We start from the raw sequence: 18,582 nt of genomic DNA, 5'->3' as shown, positions 1-18,582 counted from the left end.
AGGAACCAGCGTTTAAAGGTATAACCACAGGTACGTGTGGACAGGACCCCCCCCCCCCCCCCCAATATACCCCACAGGTCAAAAAATATTTTTATGTATTTTTTTCATAAATTATTCTTCTAGTACACATTTACAATGTATTCCATAAGAAAAATCCAAAAAGTAACGCAGAATTAACGTTTTACTAAAAAAATCGTACCCGCGGTATTATAAAATAGAGAAGGTAAGTCACTTCCATTTGTTTACACTTGACCCCTCTTGGATATCAGGCCCGAAATATCATTTACCTAATACATGTCACCAAAATGTGTCATGATATCTTGTTTCGGTAGATATTTTTGTCTTTAATCGTGCTATTTAATTGCTCAGGCATTCCATAATAATTCGAGTATTCATCGTCAAACGTGAAAAATGCTACAAGATTTGGAAATGTCAAAGAAGAAATTACGGAAGTGATGCAAAAACGACACCTAGCGTGTAACTCTCGAGTTCCGAGTGTTATAGAACTAAGGGAAAAGTCAGAGGTCTACGAAAAAGTTCGGGAAAATTTTGATAAAGAAGTCGAAATTGATTTCTGCTTAAGATTTTCGAGATGAGCGAGGGTAGTCGTCAATATTCCCTTTAAAGGATGTTATCACTGATTCCAAATAGCGGTTTAAAAATCGCTTAAACATTATAATCTTGACATGTAACTCCCCCCCCCCCCCTCACTCCACCTCGGCCGCCTACCCCTTCTGCGTGGACATGGAATTTTCATTAAATTGTGTCTGCGGAAAGGTGGATATCTGTTAAATTAATGTGGTAGTAAATATAATATTTAGAATGATAAACTAGTTTTAAAAATAAGTAAAGACAGAAATGTGATTATTTAAAACTGTACAAACAATCTTTTTTTTCCCCATTTGTTATGAATTCGCTACATGTATAATCAATATTGATTAATTTGGGGACGGGGGCTGTGCACGTCATTACAAGTTACAGTGTTGGAGAAAAACAATTGACCGGTTGATGAATGGTTGTACAACCCATGCAATATTTAAACGTAAAAGGTAATACAAGTTGCAATTATCTAACTATGACTGTTAGATAAGACGTACCTAAAGAACATTTTTAAAAGTCTTTATTTTATAGAAGTTAATGTTCCGTTTGTTCAATTAAAATAATAGCAGCTTGATATAAATAAACTCAGCAGTGCGACGCGAAAGTAAAGAAGAGCATGAAAATTATTTTTTTTTTTTTAAAAAAAATGGGGTTCTGATTTTCATTCTTAAGAATTAATATTGAAAAGACTCACACTTAAATTCTTTGGCAAATGACAATCATCGCATAAGAATATTAAAAAAATACACATAATTATTAAGCTTAGTATTATCGGAATTATAATTGCAAGCATGTCCATGTAGGAGGAGAAGGGGGGGGGGGCTACATGTCTTGTAAGTTGTAAATAAATGTTTAAGCGATTTTTAAACCGCTATTTGGTATCGGTGATAACATCCTTTAAAGGGAATATTGACGACTACCCTCGCTCATCTCGAAAATCTTAAGCAGAAATCAATTTCGACTTCTTTATCAAAATTTTCCCGAACTTTTTCGTAGACTTCTGACTTTTCCCTTAGTTCTATAACACTCGGAACTCGAGAGTTACACGCTAGGTGTCGTTTTTGCATCACTTCCGTAATTTCTACTTTGACATTTCCAAATCTTGTAGCATTTTTCACGTTTGACGATGAATACTCGAATTATTATGGAATGCCTGGGCAATTAAATAGCACGATTAAAGACAAAAATATCTACCGAAACAAGATATCATGACACATTTTGGTGACATGTATTAGGTAAATGATATTTCGGGCCTGATATCCAAGAGGGGTCAAGTGTAAACAAATGGAAGTGACTTAACTTCTCTATTTTATAATACCGCGGGTATGATTTTTTAGTAAAACGTTAATTCTGCGTTACTTTTTGGATTTTTCTTATGGAATACATTGTAAATGTGTACTAGAAGAATAATTTATGAAAAAAATACATAAAAATATTTTTTGACCTGTGGGGTATATTGGGGGGGGGGGGGGGTCCTGTCCACAAGTACCTGTGGTCAATCCCTGTGAGCTATTGTAACAACTCAACGCACCGACATTGATCTTAAAAATTAGCAGTACGAAAATTAATTCGGTCATGCACTGACTTGAACTTATGAACAGAAATCCGGCATTAGTAGTCTTTAGGGTTAAAGTAAAGTGAAAGTAAGAAAAAGTTGAATTGTTTTACATAATAACAAGAGGTCCATGGGCCAAATCGCTCACAATACAAATAAGAAATTATATAATGGAAAATATAGAACACAAATGAAAATTATACAATACAAATGATTTTTTTACAATACAAATGGAAAATATAGAATCGAATTAATGTTATACAATCACAATGAAAAATTATAGAATCCAAATGGAAAATTATAGAATCCAAATGGAAAATTATAGAATCCAATAAAAATTATACAATACAATAGAAAATTATAGAATCCAAATGGAAAATTATAGAATCCAAATAAAAATTATACAATACAAATGGAAAGTTAGACAATACAAATGAAGAATTATACAATATATATGAAAAATTATACAATACAAATAACATTTTTACAATACAAATGGAAAGTTACACAATACAAATGGAAAAGATCGAATATTGCAACGGTTGACATGCCATATATTCAGCGAGTTGACCTTTACCTTTCAGAATTATTGTTGACTTGCACTCCATCTAGAGTACATTCAGTTAATGATTGTTTTGCATCGGTTATCGTTCGTTTTGCAGCGGCGTCTGTTGATTCTGCAATTGAATCTTTTGGTTTCATTTTAAGTTGTTTGTTTTGTATCTCAGTATGTTTTTGCAGATTAATTCTTCGTTTTGTGTAAACGTCTTTTGCACCCTTTCCGTCACCCATGATCTTAGCATTAATGTTTTTCAAGCTCTGTTCTGGATGCTGAAGTCCTATCACCCTAGTGGTACTAACAGACTTAATGACTTCACTAGAATGAACGTAAAATAGTTCTTAATCCCGATTATGATTAACAACTTGAAAACTATTCTCTCCAAATAGTATAATCTTAACAGTTAATCTACATTAACACGTTTTGAAAAGACCCGAACAGTTGTATTTATTGCTTACATTATTATTTTTTATTCCTGTTCAAAGAAAAACAGTTCAAAAACATTTTCAAAATTTATAAGATATCCAACTTCATTTTGAAAATTTTCCCTTCTATATTATCTTTAAATTGTTTTCATCATTTAGGTTATTGGACATTGTTAGGCTATTTTGAGAGAATACAACATTGTACGATTTACTTCTTTGTTGTAATGAATTCGTTCAATTATGGTGGCAGAGGGCATTTTTTCGCAATCAAAATATTTTGCTGACGTTTTCCTTAGATTTAATTGATTGTAAATGTGTAGGGGAAAAAAAAAATACATGAAATTCTCTCTACTTGTAGCAATAGCATGTTATAGTCTCTAGGGGAATTTGGAACTTTTAGGAATAAAAATGTACAACTTACATATTGATCCAAAATGATGAGATATGGATAGTCTCAGATTTCATGAAAATTGAGATTTTCACACTATTTTGCTAGGTCGGTAACAGCTTTCAGACCCGTGATAATGCACTGCGCACCCACACAAAATGCAGACCAACGCCTGTACAATCCCGAGAACAGCAAGAGATAGTGACTCAAACACCCTCCTTTTATGCTACAATTCATTTCATTCCTATGAACCTACCCCGACTTTTCCCGGATGAGTATTTACTGGCTTTAGTGTTGTATTTCCATTCCATATCCTAAGTACTGTAGTAGTGACACTCAAATGTCAAACAAGTATGTCAATAAAATGTATAAGCCACCATTCCCCACCAAATGCACACATAAGTTATTCTAGCCTAGCAATAAAACTCCTGAAATATGCGTTCAATCCTTCGGTTTACCTTTTTTATCTAATTTTTGGCGATACTTTATCCCAAACTATCCTCTGCCACCCTATGTAAATCCCACTTCACCAGAGTACACCAGTCAGACTAAATGTATTTCATAGTGGTCAGGAATTATTTCAAAACAATTGGTTTTCAACTTTTAAATAAACATGTAAAATTGTTAATGTGTAGGATTTAGTACTTAAGGAGGTTCGATCCTGAGCTTTTGAGCAGATTTTGGACTGGACCTTTAATTATAAAATTCTGCATCATTTTTAAGTTCAAACATTAAAACTGGATTCTACAATGCAAATTAAACTATACCCAATGAAAAAAAAACCGTGATTAAATTCTATTCAAATAGGATTAAGCCAGGAACTATAATTTGTGGCGGAAGGTTTTTTTTAGGAGAAAATGGTCAATTTTTCCCTTTTGAAATATATACAGTACTGTCAAGTCTAGATTCCTATTTTTTCATGCTGGTTGCACACAGAGCTGTTTTTTGCAGTGAACATGTTTTATGCTGGTTCTGAAATATCTATTAAAGTATATCTTGTGAATTCTTTAATTATATTGTGACAAATATAGTAAATATATTCTGAAAGTCCAGGGAAAAAAACTAGCCAATTTTAACATATAATTAAAACCTTTTTAGTAATATCTAAAAATTTACATCATAGACCCCCACTTTTGTTTTTCTTTTCTGAATATATAAGATAACTTTGACCAATCTTCCTAAATTCAGCAAAAGTTATAACTTTAAAATAATTTTCTTGCTTGTTAAATTTTTAATGCCAGAAAATTCACATTTTTGAGTGCAGAAAGGTCAATAATTGATTATTCGAAGCAATTTGAAACTTTTTCTTAGTCACAATTTTAAAGTGTCTTTTTTTAAACAGGATAATACTTTATTTTGTCCCATGATTTATTTGGATAAAAACATTGGAGGGAAAACTTCGATGATGTGATTATTGATTGAGACACAAATTTCAGTGCAGAAAGGTCATATTAAATGTACTGTAGCGCCAAAAAAAGCATATTGACCCCCATTTTTTGTTTTGATTTTTAATAAAGCTATGTGTGTAGAAACTAAAAATATACATGACAAAAAAAGTTTAAGACTTTAAATATCAGGATCCAACCTCGTTAAGGTAGGTCGTGGGTTTGCTTTTGTCATCAATTTTGGTACACAATTTCGACGATTCGAGGTTGTTTGGTGCACATTTGATTATGACGTCAGTTACGTCACAAAGGCGACGTTGTGTTGTTTCCCGTATAATTCTCTGAAAATAACTTCATCATTAGTCTACCGGTACGAATCAAGTAGATTAATTCAAAGTGCATGTTACTGTACGTAAACCTCGTACACGTATGAAACAAGATCGGGTATCATTAAATGACAGCCTGAATTCTGATGTGAGTATGTGTAATGTCTTAGAACAAACTAAATAGGATAACAAATGAAAGGAATAATTTATAATGTAAGTGTTACTAAACTGCTAAAAGTCAATCAAAATGAGTCAGCGTAAAAGTTATGGTATGTAAAAAGAAAATTATCGTAAATTTTTTAGCCAAAAACTTGAAGGGTTGTATGTGCGCACGTAATTTGCACCTCAAAGGGAAGTGTATATTACACCATGTTTGCCGGGGCGAAACTTTTCAGGATGGAATCAATCCTCAACACTAAAAACGGAAGAAATTTTACAGTACATGTATTTTCCTGTTATTTATTATTATTATTTCAATCATCATAATTATTATTTGTTTATTTTGTATTTGAATCTCGTGTAGTCACTATGTATATGCAGGCTAACAAATCTTGAAATGCATTTAAAAAATAAATTTTGACAAACACCGGGACTATCAGACCTATATGACACTGTAAACAATTTACAAGTATCAAGTACATTTTTTCTATATAAGAAAAGCTCTCTGTGTATAAGCTAAATGCAAGTGTTTTACATTTTGCGTATGGAAATTTGATTGAGAGAATTCGAAATTAAGAAATGTTTGAGAGTTACGGCTATATACCAGCTTGCGACTAATCTAGAAAGAACATTGCCGATAACCTCCCTCCTCCCCATTTTTTCTCAGTATTGAGATGTTTTTCCTCGCCGTTTTCGAATGAAGTGATCAAATTCATGTGTTATGCCTGAAATCTTACTGAACATGAACATCCTAAAAATACATGAATTAATATTTTATCACTCGCCGTGTTGTCGCAGCATGTTAATTCTAATACACTAGAAATGTCTATAATAATATACCGTTCATTCTGACTTTGTGGGCAGAATATGAATTTCACAATACTAATGTACAGTGTAAATAAGTTCCTGGTCATCCTTACATGTTTCCGCAATTAGTGAAATGATGAATAAAATTACATTTTGCAACTATGTAACCTTTTAGATCTTGCATATTCCAAATGTAAAGATATTTATACTCGTATGTAAACTTGATTACCTTCAACACATGACCTTGTAGTCATAAATAACGCCATAAACGCAACATTTTGGCAATATAAAAGCAAACTTTGAAATTATTTAGCAAAAAAACTAGCGAGAAGACATATTGATTTTTTTATCTCAAAAGTTTTAATTTTACCTCATCAGGATATTTTGAAATTGCTGACTAATTCGTCTACGTCTTTAAAAAGTTATCCAACCTTTTTTTAAAGAAACTCTTTTCGCAAAATTGGCTTAAAAACGTCATTTTTCTATATATTTCAATAGTAGAGCGTAAAAATAGTACTAAAAACTATACTGCGTTTACAGTGATACAGCATTAAAACTACGTAGACAAATTTAATAAAAATTACAGATAAAATACTATAAATTCTAAGGAACATTTTATCAAATTTTCAGGATATGTTTTCTCGTAAGAATTTTTAAGCAGTAAACCCGCGACCTACCTTAAGATGAAGTGCTAGTTGTTTCTTTTTTTTTCTCTATTTCTTTTGTTCTTATGACTTTCTAATTAACCTAGAGGAAGGGACAGGGTGTCCCAAAAAATTGACAGTTTCTATTGTTCGTCTCCATGGTCATTTTCACTTTTAGTGATATATACATATATCTATATATATATAGAGAGAGAGAGAGAGAGAAAGAGAGATTGACATATTTATGTAAAAGAGATTTATATATATATATATATATATATATATATATATATATATATATATATATATATATATATATATATATATATATATATATACAGAAATATATAATATAAATCCACACACGTAGTCGTATATCAACAAAAAACTCCTGAAGATTGAAAATGAAACCGGTAGAGTTTATTTCGGTGTTGTGATTTTTTTTGATATATATATATATATATATATATATATATATATATATATATATATATATATATATATATATATATATATATATATATATATATATATATATTACTAATAGCTTACTATATTTTCTTCAATAATTTATTATTAATCTTCCCTAATATCAATTTAAAATGTACATTTCTCATTCCATGCATAGATATGTATTTGTTCTAGTGATGGGAAATCGGAAAAAAATCATAATCGATTATCGGTAATAATCGGTTGTGCATAATCGATTAATAATCGATTATAATCGAATTTTTACCTTTAATGAAATAAATATTTAAAAAAAGTTGAACTTATTCAGATTTAAGTTCAGACTTTTACAAAAAATATTCATAAATATTATTTTTCTTTTTATAAACTGGAAAATAAGAATTGATTTCTTTACTTTTAATTAAAAAATCTCATTAAAATATTATGACCTGGCATTTATTTAAAAAGAATTCTATTGAATGGGAATATTACTTATAATAGTCCCACCTTGCATTACATGTATTTATTTCTTGGAATTACGAGTTTCAAAAGTAGTTATTAAGAATTTGAACTTCTATTTCCTAATTATAATTACGTTTACAGATCGTCTGTACTGTTAATGTTTTCCTGTGTCTAGTAAAACCTCGTAATATCGTCCGTTTTCTGTTACTAGACTGACCCTATATTCAATCATGGCGGTGAAAATATCAACATGGCATGGATACCTCGATATTGTAAACATTCATCACTACTTTGAAACTCTTAGCACGTGGATTTGGTTATAAAATTAAAGAATAAAAATATTATTTTTTGGCAGCGATGTCGGCGACATTTATTTTGTAATCGATTAGTAGCATCGAAGAGCTTCTAACGACCGACAATCGATCGTCGGCGACAATCGGTACATCACTAAAATTTTGTTCTTAAATTAACACTACCTATCGCTTTCTTAATGGACAGGGAACTGGTCTTCATATCGTTTTCAGTAATATAAAAAAAATCACAAGGAAAATACCTAAATGCAAATTTCTTATGAAATTCAATATCCTAGTAGGAAAAAATAAATATTTTTATGCACGTTCGTTTAACAGTGTAAAACTTAATGCTTCCTCATCAAATCCCGAGAGATAAAATGTTTCAAAGTAATAAGTTTCAAATTGACATTTCATGAAAATTATTTCCATTCAACCGAAAAATACAGTTGAAAAAATACTTGTAATTTTCATGTTTTCCTAAGGGAATATTACAATCTTAAAAGCAAAGATTACTTTTAATATGAAGTATTCAGTGACATTTTACCTTTAAAGTGATGAAAATCATTCTGTTTAAATGCAAAGGAGAATAATATTTGATAAATTTGAACATTATAAATATGTTATGTATTTTGCTTTTTATTATTGAAGAGGCATCTAATGAGCAAAATGTTTTTAAAATAGGTCTTAATTTTAACTAGATTTCACACCTTAATTAATATAGCCATTGTGATAAATTAGGGATTTAAAAAAAAAAAAAAAAAAAAATAGACAGACAAGTTTCTTATACAAACGTGTAAAAATGTGAAGAAATCCGAAATCAATGAAAGAAATAGATGACTTAATCATATTATTAGATCACGAAAAGTGCTGCACCTTAACGCAAAATTGCATGAACTATTTGTCATTGTATGGAATGGCCTCTTGATTGTGCTTTTGAGATTATAGACATATGCTTACACCTTAAGTAGTTACATAAAAAAAATGCATGCTGTTGTATTACCTGCAGATGAGAGTAATGTGATCGTCTTTTTTACGATTAAAAATTTTACAAGCAGCGTTCAATCCCTTAGAAATCTTTAACACTAAGGACTTGCCTCCATTTGTCAATAAAAGTTATCTGTCAAATTTGACGTTTTAATTCTGACACCAGACAATACATAATTACATTGCAAGTGATATAAATAGTTCTATCCCTTTCATCGGAGTACTACATCGCAGAGGCTCGTGGTAAGTTCTTAGATTTTATTTGATTCATTCTTATAACAAACGGTTTTTTTCCACAGAAAAAAAAACATTTCACTTTTGTATGTTTCTTTTAGGAGAGATTTTGAGTCTATTTTTCAGAAATCAAAATTGATTTTATTTGTAGTGTATCTAAATGGGAGACTTAAGTAAAGATGCCTCCCAAAAAAAAAATCAGAGTTCATTTTATACTGTTACAATTTGACTTAAACTGTACATGTATTAAGATTTGCTTGCATGTTTCTTTATTGTACGATAAAGAAGCTGAATTTCCAAAATTGAAAACGCGTTTTACCATCGTTTATTTAAAATCCATTTTAAGTGTAAAACGTTGTTTTATATAAAAAAAAATGTTGACATTACAGCTTGGATTAATATGAGTAAGGAAAAGACTGTGTTACTTATTGTACTTCTGTCCTGCCTTTTCTTACACACGTGTGAAGCATGGCTCTTTGATATCCCGCCAAAATACGTTGACAGCCCAGGAGTTTCAAAACGGACTTTTTCGGTAAGTAAAATTTGTAAGGAAAAGGATAATATTCTTATTCCTGTTTTGAAAAATATTATCAAGATGAGTAATATTAATTTGAGTTCTATAATGTCTACTTAAGTTTTATCATTTCTTTTTAAGATTAATATCAATGTTTTATACCAAATAAGGGTTCTTAGGAATAATTTCAGTTTTATAATATGTGTACTTTAGTTCTAATGAAACTTGCCTTTTTTATATTTATTATAATAGGTAATAGTAAAAACGAAAAAAAAAAACAAAACAAAACAAAAAATTGTATATCTTGAATGTTTTGGGAATAGAAGATTCCCTACATATTACATATTTCGTTTTGCCAGTGTAATATTAATGAAATGGTAGCATAATGGATTGAAATGTATTTGCATGACGCGTAAAATAGTTACTGAAGTTATATGGAAGTTTAGCTGTATAATGTTTATGTCGTAAGATTAAGATCAACTATTCAAGAGGATTTTCAGACACAAAAAAATTAACTTAAAAAAGACGCTTTGAAATGAATTCGTTTACAATTTCGATGATTCAATATGAAGACTTATTTATTTCATTTATTTGAATATTCATAGAAAACAAAGTTACATCAGAATTTTCTTCATGTGTCAAATATATAAAAATAAATTTTTAGAGCAATATATTTATTATTTTAATTAATTAAATAATCTGAATATTTTCAAATACTAATTGTGTGACCCTTTCGTTACAAAACTGAAAAAATCGTTAAAGTTATTTTGATAATCCTTTATTTCAACATGCTTAAAGGCATTTATTTTCATTATTTTCAAGGGACGGAATAGGAAAGAAACAGATAACAATTTCATCCCCAAGGTTTTTAATCAAGATGGAGCGGGAAGCAGCAATCAGCAACATTTTCAATTATTATTGTGGGTTTTAAAACAACTACAACAGAGAGAGAATATACAAATAAAACGTATGTATATAAACCTAACAATTATATGGAAATGTAACTTGAAATTTTTTTTTTTCGAAAAAAGAAAAAAAAACCCATAGGCATCTTATAATATATCTTCTCTAAAAGATTAAATAAAGAATTACATGATAATTATCACTTACGTCTCTGAATATTCTTAAAGGCGCCATTAAAGCGTAACACAAATAAGTTGAACTATTTCTCCTTCATATTTTAACTGACAGGTATACTTACTTTTGTACTGAACCAGTATATATAACCAAACCCGACACTTAAAAGCTGGCAATAGGGGCGGGGAAGCTACATGTGTAACACTACAATGGGAATAAACTGGAAAAAAATGTGATTTATTACTGGTTGAGTAAAAATTTAAATGAGATATCATGTTAAATTACATAACTCATAATCATACTAGGGTACTGATTTTTTAAACTTAATTGCTAAATCATGTGCATGTATGCTTATATATTTTAAAAGGTTTAATTTCCGTTTTATCTTGCCTTTCAGATAACGACATCGAAGAGTCCCAGTGATGATTAAAGAATCATGTCAGAATATTAATTTATGAAAATTACACGTATCTTTACCATAGAAATTTGATTCGCCTTCTAAAAGTAAATTAGTATTCTTATAAAAGTTTATGAAATGACCAGTTTTGCTTGGTTTTGTACAAAGACGATGAGCGAACAAGCTGAGAAAATTGCTCATATATCGTGAAATAAGAAAGTGAAAAATTAAATCACTATATTAAAACAATTTTCTTTGATATTTTGATTAACATTAATGTATTTTTTTAATGTGAAAAAGAGGGCAAAAATGATGATTTATTTATGCTATAATACTATTTTTTAAAAATACAAGATAATTTTTCTTCAATTTTTTTTTTTTTTTTTTTTTGAAAGTATGTAGTTAATAATTGTTTTTGTTTAAAAAAAATGGAGAAAGGATTTACTTCCAGATACGCATTTCTAACACAAAATTTTTATCTTTCCGAGAAATTTTTCAAAGGCCACATCACAAGATTTAATTGTCTCTACCTGTGTTTGTAGTGGTAAGTGAGTCAGTATCTAGGGAAAACAAAACTGCTGTACAGAATTTTTTCATTGTTTGGGTTCAAATCCGTTGAAATCCTTAAACTTTTTAAACCAAATAATAATTTTATCCACGAGAATAGCTTTGTTTGTCATAATTTCATTCATTGCAATATAAGAACGTTGCTTTAAATAAATAGTTCACAAATTGAATTTGATTTTTCGTATAGGCATTTTCCACGCCTTGCTCGCCATCGTCTTAGAATATAATGTAAATTTTTCTCAGAAATAAAAGAAAATCAGATTTTGTTTACTTGTCTGCATTTTTTGTTTGGATACAAAGCGCTCTAACCTTTTACAACAATGAATGTATACCATGTTAATTATATAAATCAATTTGCATGTATGTGCAATGAACTTTAATAAAACTACGCCTTAATTGATTTTTGGGTTTTTTTCTGTTTCTTTTTTCTTTTGTGTATTTTTCTTTTATTACATGTTTACTTGTAATAAAATTCAATATCGTACTAATCTTGCATATCTTACAGAAACTGCTAAGATTTACAACCTAACTTAACGTTCTTTCGGTAAATTCATTTGCAAGGAATGACTTATTTGTGAATACATAACACAATTAAGTGTCCTCTATGGTGGCATGTATTTCTGCCCCCTTCATGCAAGATAAATTATGTCCACATGCGAGAAAGGTATGTCAACATGCAAGATAATTCTCTACATCCAAATTTATTATGTTGACATGCAAGTTACCAATCTTTTTCAGAGAATCTGATTTTTATATGGAAAATTTTCTTACTAACGCCAGCATTGGACACCATACATGCAAAATGCAACATAAATAGTGTTGAAAAGCGACTTATGTATGTCAATTTGCGAGATACTTATCTTTAGATACGAGTTCATTATGACAATATGCTAGATATTTATGTCTTGCCTGTTGACATTAATAAATTGCGTGTCAAAATAATTATCTTGCATGCTGATATAAATATTTTGCATGTTAACATATAACTCGCATGCATACGTAAACAAAAGTATGTCGCAAGTCAACATAAGTATGTTGCATGTTGACTAAATTAACTCGAATATCGACATGAATTTAGGCATATCAATATAATTAATTTGCATGTCGACATAAATGTTGCATGCATGATGTCAGGATACCCGACTTAGTACCTATTTTAAGATCAGATTCTCTAAAACGATTAGTAATTTGAATGTCAACATAATTATCTTACAAGCAGACATAATTATCTTGTATATATACATAATTATCTTGCATGTTGACATAATTTATCTTGCATGTAAGGACGGAAATATGCCACCATAGCAGTCAGGACAACTTCTACAAATCTACTAAATACAATACATTTCTAAATAAAACGCAAAAATTTCCAAACGAAATGACTATTATATTAATTCTTTGGTTTGATCATACACATTGATAGTTTCATGTACATATAGAGAGGAGTTATAGATGCTGAAACAAGTATCAGTTCAATAAGGACATGAAAATCCCTAATGATGTTATTTTCAGTTTCTATAGATTAATTGTATCTGAATACTTTGAAGACAATGGTTCAATTAAAAATCTATCAATGACATAGAGTCATGATGTTAGAATGCAGGTGTCATGAGCGTTTCTTAATTCGAGTGAAATGGAACTGATGACAATTATCTTAACAGCAAAAATCACGAAAATTATGGATAACTATCACAATTATCATTTGTAGAAAAAGGAACAAAAAGGGGAAAAAATATTCATGAATTGAATGAACTCGTATATTTTTTTTAAAGGATAGTTATTAAGTATACTTAAAATATATATTCATATGTGAATTTTCGCAAAATTGTGAAAATATTCACATTAGAAAATGTTTCACATTAGGTGTACATGTATACCTTGTAATCTAAATTGGTTTTATAGCAAAACTCGTGTTTTTCTTTAATTTATTCATTCTTTAGGTATCGACCAACATATCACATTTCTTGTTGTGTTTAGTAGTGGTATATGAGGATATTGGATAACTTCCTCACTATACTGTCATCAAACAGATAAACTTGAAGCAGATGTGACACTCATCACTCTTGACCTAATATATAAATCAATATAAGGTTTGTACAAACATCCAATTTTTTCTTGCCTTTTTGAACTTTCATGTTGAGTCAAATTTGATTCAAAGCAAACGTGTTAGACGAAGAATCCCCAAGCAGTAAGAATAATATGCACTACAGATTTGCCATCATTTTTGCATACGAGTATTTGGAGTCGTACCTAGTGTAAACAATGTAATTCGTTCTTTCTGGGCATCTTAAACAAGAGACCCAAAAATCAACTGGGACATACATATATAAACCAAAATGCAGGTGAAAAAGTATATTGCTACATAAGTAAGGAAAGTTGACGATAGAAAAGGTGAAGTCATCACTTTTATCATAGAGTTTGTTGTAAGGTTACTATTATACATGTTTGTTTTTTTTTTAATTAAAATTTACAAATATAGAGTGTCAAACGCTGTGGTATATTTCATCTCACGTACACTGGATAGACCGAGCGTTATGGAAGTAATTATGTTCATTGATAGTTCGTCGTCGCTATTTCTACGATGTTTTTACCTGCTTTGTCTGCTGGGACCAGTACATACTGATCGTGCAATCAATTTAATTCTTTTTTCACCTCTGAATTATTGAAGACAGAGGGATGGATGGTTTTCATATTGCCCTTCAATCTCGTAGTGCGAGATTTCAAAATCAATTCGTTATTTAACTTTCAATCTGATGTGTCGAGGTCTTCTTTTTCAGGTTTGGCCCATCGCCTGGCGTAATCCTCCACAGAATATTCATAATATTTATGAAATTATAGATCTATTTACTTAGCTCTGTCCACATTTGGCACTAACACTATTCTGACTAAAATTTAAAAGTGCTTGAGCACTATTGGAAAACTAATCTCTTTTTCTCTCACAATAGCCTCTCTTGTTCTTTAAAGAACCCTTAAGGATATCCGCTCCTCAGCTAGAAAGGATAATTCTTTAATTTATTGTTGAATTCAAAAAGTCTGAAAATGAAGCTTAAAATTGAAATCTTTTTATGCAACAATTTTCATTTCACGCATCTCATTGTGATTCAAGTATTTTTTTTTTATTTTCAAGTCTAAGAAAGGGTCTCATAAAAAGTTGATATTTGTACGACATAAAAAGTATTTTTAAAATAACATTTTTAAAGAAACCCTATTCCCTTTGATCTAGCTCTAAATACTGATGTTTATTTGCATGATATGAAATTAGAATGAACAAGAAGTCTGTGAGCCAGTGCTCACTAATAATACCCCCGCTCTGATGTGAATACACAAGTTTAGTTATGGACAGACACAGGGAGTGATAATCAGGAAATTGACATCGGATTTGTACAAAAATGAATCCCACCATATGGCATGCCTAAACAAAGGATATGCTAAAATTTCAAGCATCTGCGATGAGTAGTTGCTGAGAAAACTGCGACCAGAATTTGTTATGTATGGTACGGACAGACGAACGGATAAACAGGAAGTTGACATCGGAACTGTATAAAAATGAATCCCACCATATGGCATGCCTAAACGAAGAGTGTGCTAAAATTTCAAGCATCTGCAATGAGTAGTTGCTGAGGAAACTGCGACCAAAATTTGTTACGGACAGACAGACACACAGACGGACAGACAGACCGACACACAAGGGTAAAACAGTATACACCTCTCTCCTTCAGAGCGGGGGTATAAATATGAAGATAACGAACAGTATTCAAGCTCAAAGTCCATTAAGACAATACTAATCGGGAGGAGAGCAAACACGGACCTCTTAAAACGTTAGAGGTGGGATCAGGTGCAATGGAGGAGTGAGCATCCCCTGCCGACCGGTCACACCCGCCATGTGCTCCTTGTCATGATCGGGAAAAAAGGAAAAAATCCGGAGATATATACCAATAAAATGATTTGTAGTGTTTGCAATGATAGGAAAAGCTTTATACACTATGCATTATAAAATAATTGAAGTAAACTAATTGCCATGCGTAATCTTCACATGCACTGACCAAGAGGTCACAAGTTTTAAATGTATGGCTTCTCATTGCGTGATTTTTGTCAACACATGTCGGAGTAGACTATCTAAGCCAATTGATGCCCAAAGAAAACTGCATAGGAAGGGTTTTTTGTACACTTTTTAACGGGTAAAATTCATTCGACGCTCGATAGAATTTTCAAATACAAGTGAAATATTTAGGTTACTTGCGTCCGATCTAGTATTTTGTATGCAATAATATTGTAAGTTAGGAAGAAAATAATACAAAATCAAAAGTAGTTAATTTTATTTTCGATTTTCCTGACAATTAAAAATTTGACCTCTACGTACAATTATCGTGATAATTATCTACATGCTGTTTAATGTTCATGAAAGAAATAGCAACTCGTTAAATAATAACATTAGAGAGATAAATAAACTGTTTCTTTAATACGCAAACAAAGTGGTCTTTTCGGCATTCAAAATGCATTGAATTTGAAGTAAGTTAAGACTAGCTGATTAAAACGAGCGAGTGATAAACAGTAAGACGAAATCATAGAAAGATTCGAAATGATTTTAAAGTAATTTTCCACAAAGCGCAATTATCTCGATATCGAGAAATACAATGTTTATAAAAATAGATATGCAACTTTCTTGTAATTAAGCGAATAAAATATAAATTGAAATGTACTAGCGACTTAATCAAAGATATTATAAAATAATCTGAAAGATTCAACATTTTTTTCCACTCATCACTTAGTTTGCAAAATGTATTTGGAATGACCATTCTATGGTTTGTTTTGTGTATGACCTTAAGTCGCTGGTTCACACGCCAACTGATCCCCGGTGACCTCCTTTGCCAAGCGCTATCGAGGGAGGGGTTACATAATTGTAAACACACAAGGCGAATGTAAAAGGCGTGTACCTAATGGCTGTGAATAGTCTATGTTTAAAGTTTTATTTTATTTTCTAACTTTATTGTTTGTTTTTATATGATAAGAAAAGGTTAATATCTTTTTTTCCCTGTTAAGTAGACTGGTTTATCCAAATTTGAAAACAAACGAAATAAAAGGGAAAGTTGTCAGTAAATAATTTCGAAATAAAGCACAGAATACTTCAAGAACCCGATTCTAAAGAATATTAGCATCTAATGTAGCTAGGTTTATTATTTATAGAAAGTTTATTTTAGTTACACGCATGAAGAGCTCTTGTTTACTTGCTGAATGAAAACACTTACCTGTATATGTATTATGCTTCTAGCTCATTTAGAACACAAGACTCAAACAAAATAACGTTTTCTTAAGATCAATAAGATGTTAAATAACAACTTTAATAACGGCATCTTTTCCGAAATATTTACCGTTTTTGAGTTATAAAGCAGAAACTTTAAAGGGCCCCAGATCCTTAATTTTAGGGGCCAGCCCCATTTTAGTGGTGTCAAATGAAAGGCCTTAAAATTGTGCACAACTTTTATTCCACATGTTTTATCAAAATATTTTTAGTTTAGAAGATATAAAGGAAAATATGTGTAAATTTTCGCTCTTTTAGGCATTCTAATTTTTGACCCCTCTCTAGCGCCATTTTGAATACAGAAATTGAAAAACAAAAACCCATGTGCACAACTTCAGTGCTTCTGTTACTTGAATTCGGTAGAATTTCTACTCCAGCTTTTGTAGTCTTGAAGCCTTTGTCTGGAAATGAAGCCTCCTAAATTTTCATTTAAAGGGAGATAACCCAAAAGCGAAAGTGGCTTTTTGAAATGTTTGACAGCATTCTGATAGAGTTTTGTAACATCTATAAACCCTGCAAATTTGAGCAAAATCCGTTGAGAAATGAGCAAGATATGAGGTCTCAAATTTGGCGTCTAGGAAAAAAAAAGAATAAGAAGAACTAGACGAGCTTGTTGCAAAGCAACAAGTAAGTCTTCCGTCTAAATTTCAAGGAGATGGGATCGAAATCGAGAGACATCTACGGTCATATGAGCAAGAATGAGCCATTTACCATTACTTCCGGTTTGACCGGAAGTGACGTCATTTTGACGACTTTTAATGATCTCCTTAGCTGCTTCTTGTCATTTTGAACAACTTTGCTTCTATGATGCTTTACAAATTCTCAATACTTTTTGAGATATCTGGAAAACACTTTTGGCCCCTCTAACTCCTAAATTTTGGGGACTAGCCCCTTATTGTTGATATCCTTTGAAAGATCGTAACATTCTACACAACTTTTGTTCCATATGTTTTAACAAAATATTTACAGGTAAAAAGATATTGTAGAAAAGGTGTAAGAAATTTTGAAGTGTTCAATAATACTATTTTCGAGCAATACGTACTTCCCGTGGTTATGATATACACAATTCAATTCTTCATAGTTTGCTCTATCACCACTGAAAATCTCATACGTCTATGTTCAGTGGTTTTTGAGAACATTGCCGGACAAAGTGTCCCTCTAAAAATCGCAAAATCGCAGAAATCTCCAAACCGGAAGTGACGTCATCAAAATAAAAAATATATATATCTAGATTTTCTGAAAGTTTCATGAAAATCCATGGAGCCGTTTCCGAGAACTCGCGTGCACAAAATCGGTAAGAAAAAAATAATAATAACTAGAGCAAAGCTCTTTGTAAAGCAACGAGTAGGTCTTCCGTCCGATTTACGATGTTGACTGTGATAGATTTACTCAAAAAAAAGAAAAGAAGGAAGAACAAGTATAATTGAATAAAACAGGGGATTGAATTATTCAAAATATGT

The 18,582-nt window shown here is 30.9% G+C and overlaps 1 long non-coding RNA gene across 1 annotated transcript; it reads left to right on the top strand.

Moving 5' to 3' along the window:
* The first annotated feature begins 9,674 nt into the window (after nt 1-9,674).
* On the top strand, nt 9,675-11,602 carry LOC133192490 (uncharacterized). Its single transcript, XR_009721813.1, has 3 exons — nt 9,675-9,800; nt 10,605-10,749; nt 11,257-11,602. It is a non-coding gene; the product is annotated as an uncharacterized LOC133192490 (long non-coding RNA).
* Nucleotides 11,603-18,582: the final 6,980 nt, after the last annotated feature.

The sequence above is a fragment of the Saccostrea echinata genome, unplaced genomic scaffold (assembly GCF_033153115.1).
Source record: "Saccostrea echinata isolate AGI-Se365-2 ecotype Australia unplaced genomic scaffold, CSIRO_AGI_Sech_v1 ptg000025l, whole genome shotgun sequence".
Lineage (NCBI taxonomy): Eukaryota > Metazoa > Mollusca > Bivalvia > Ostreida > Ostreidae > Saccostrea > Saccostrea echinata.
Note: the sequence above shows the minus strand (reverse complement) of the source record. Positions and strands in the feature narration are given on the sequence as shown.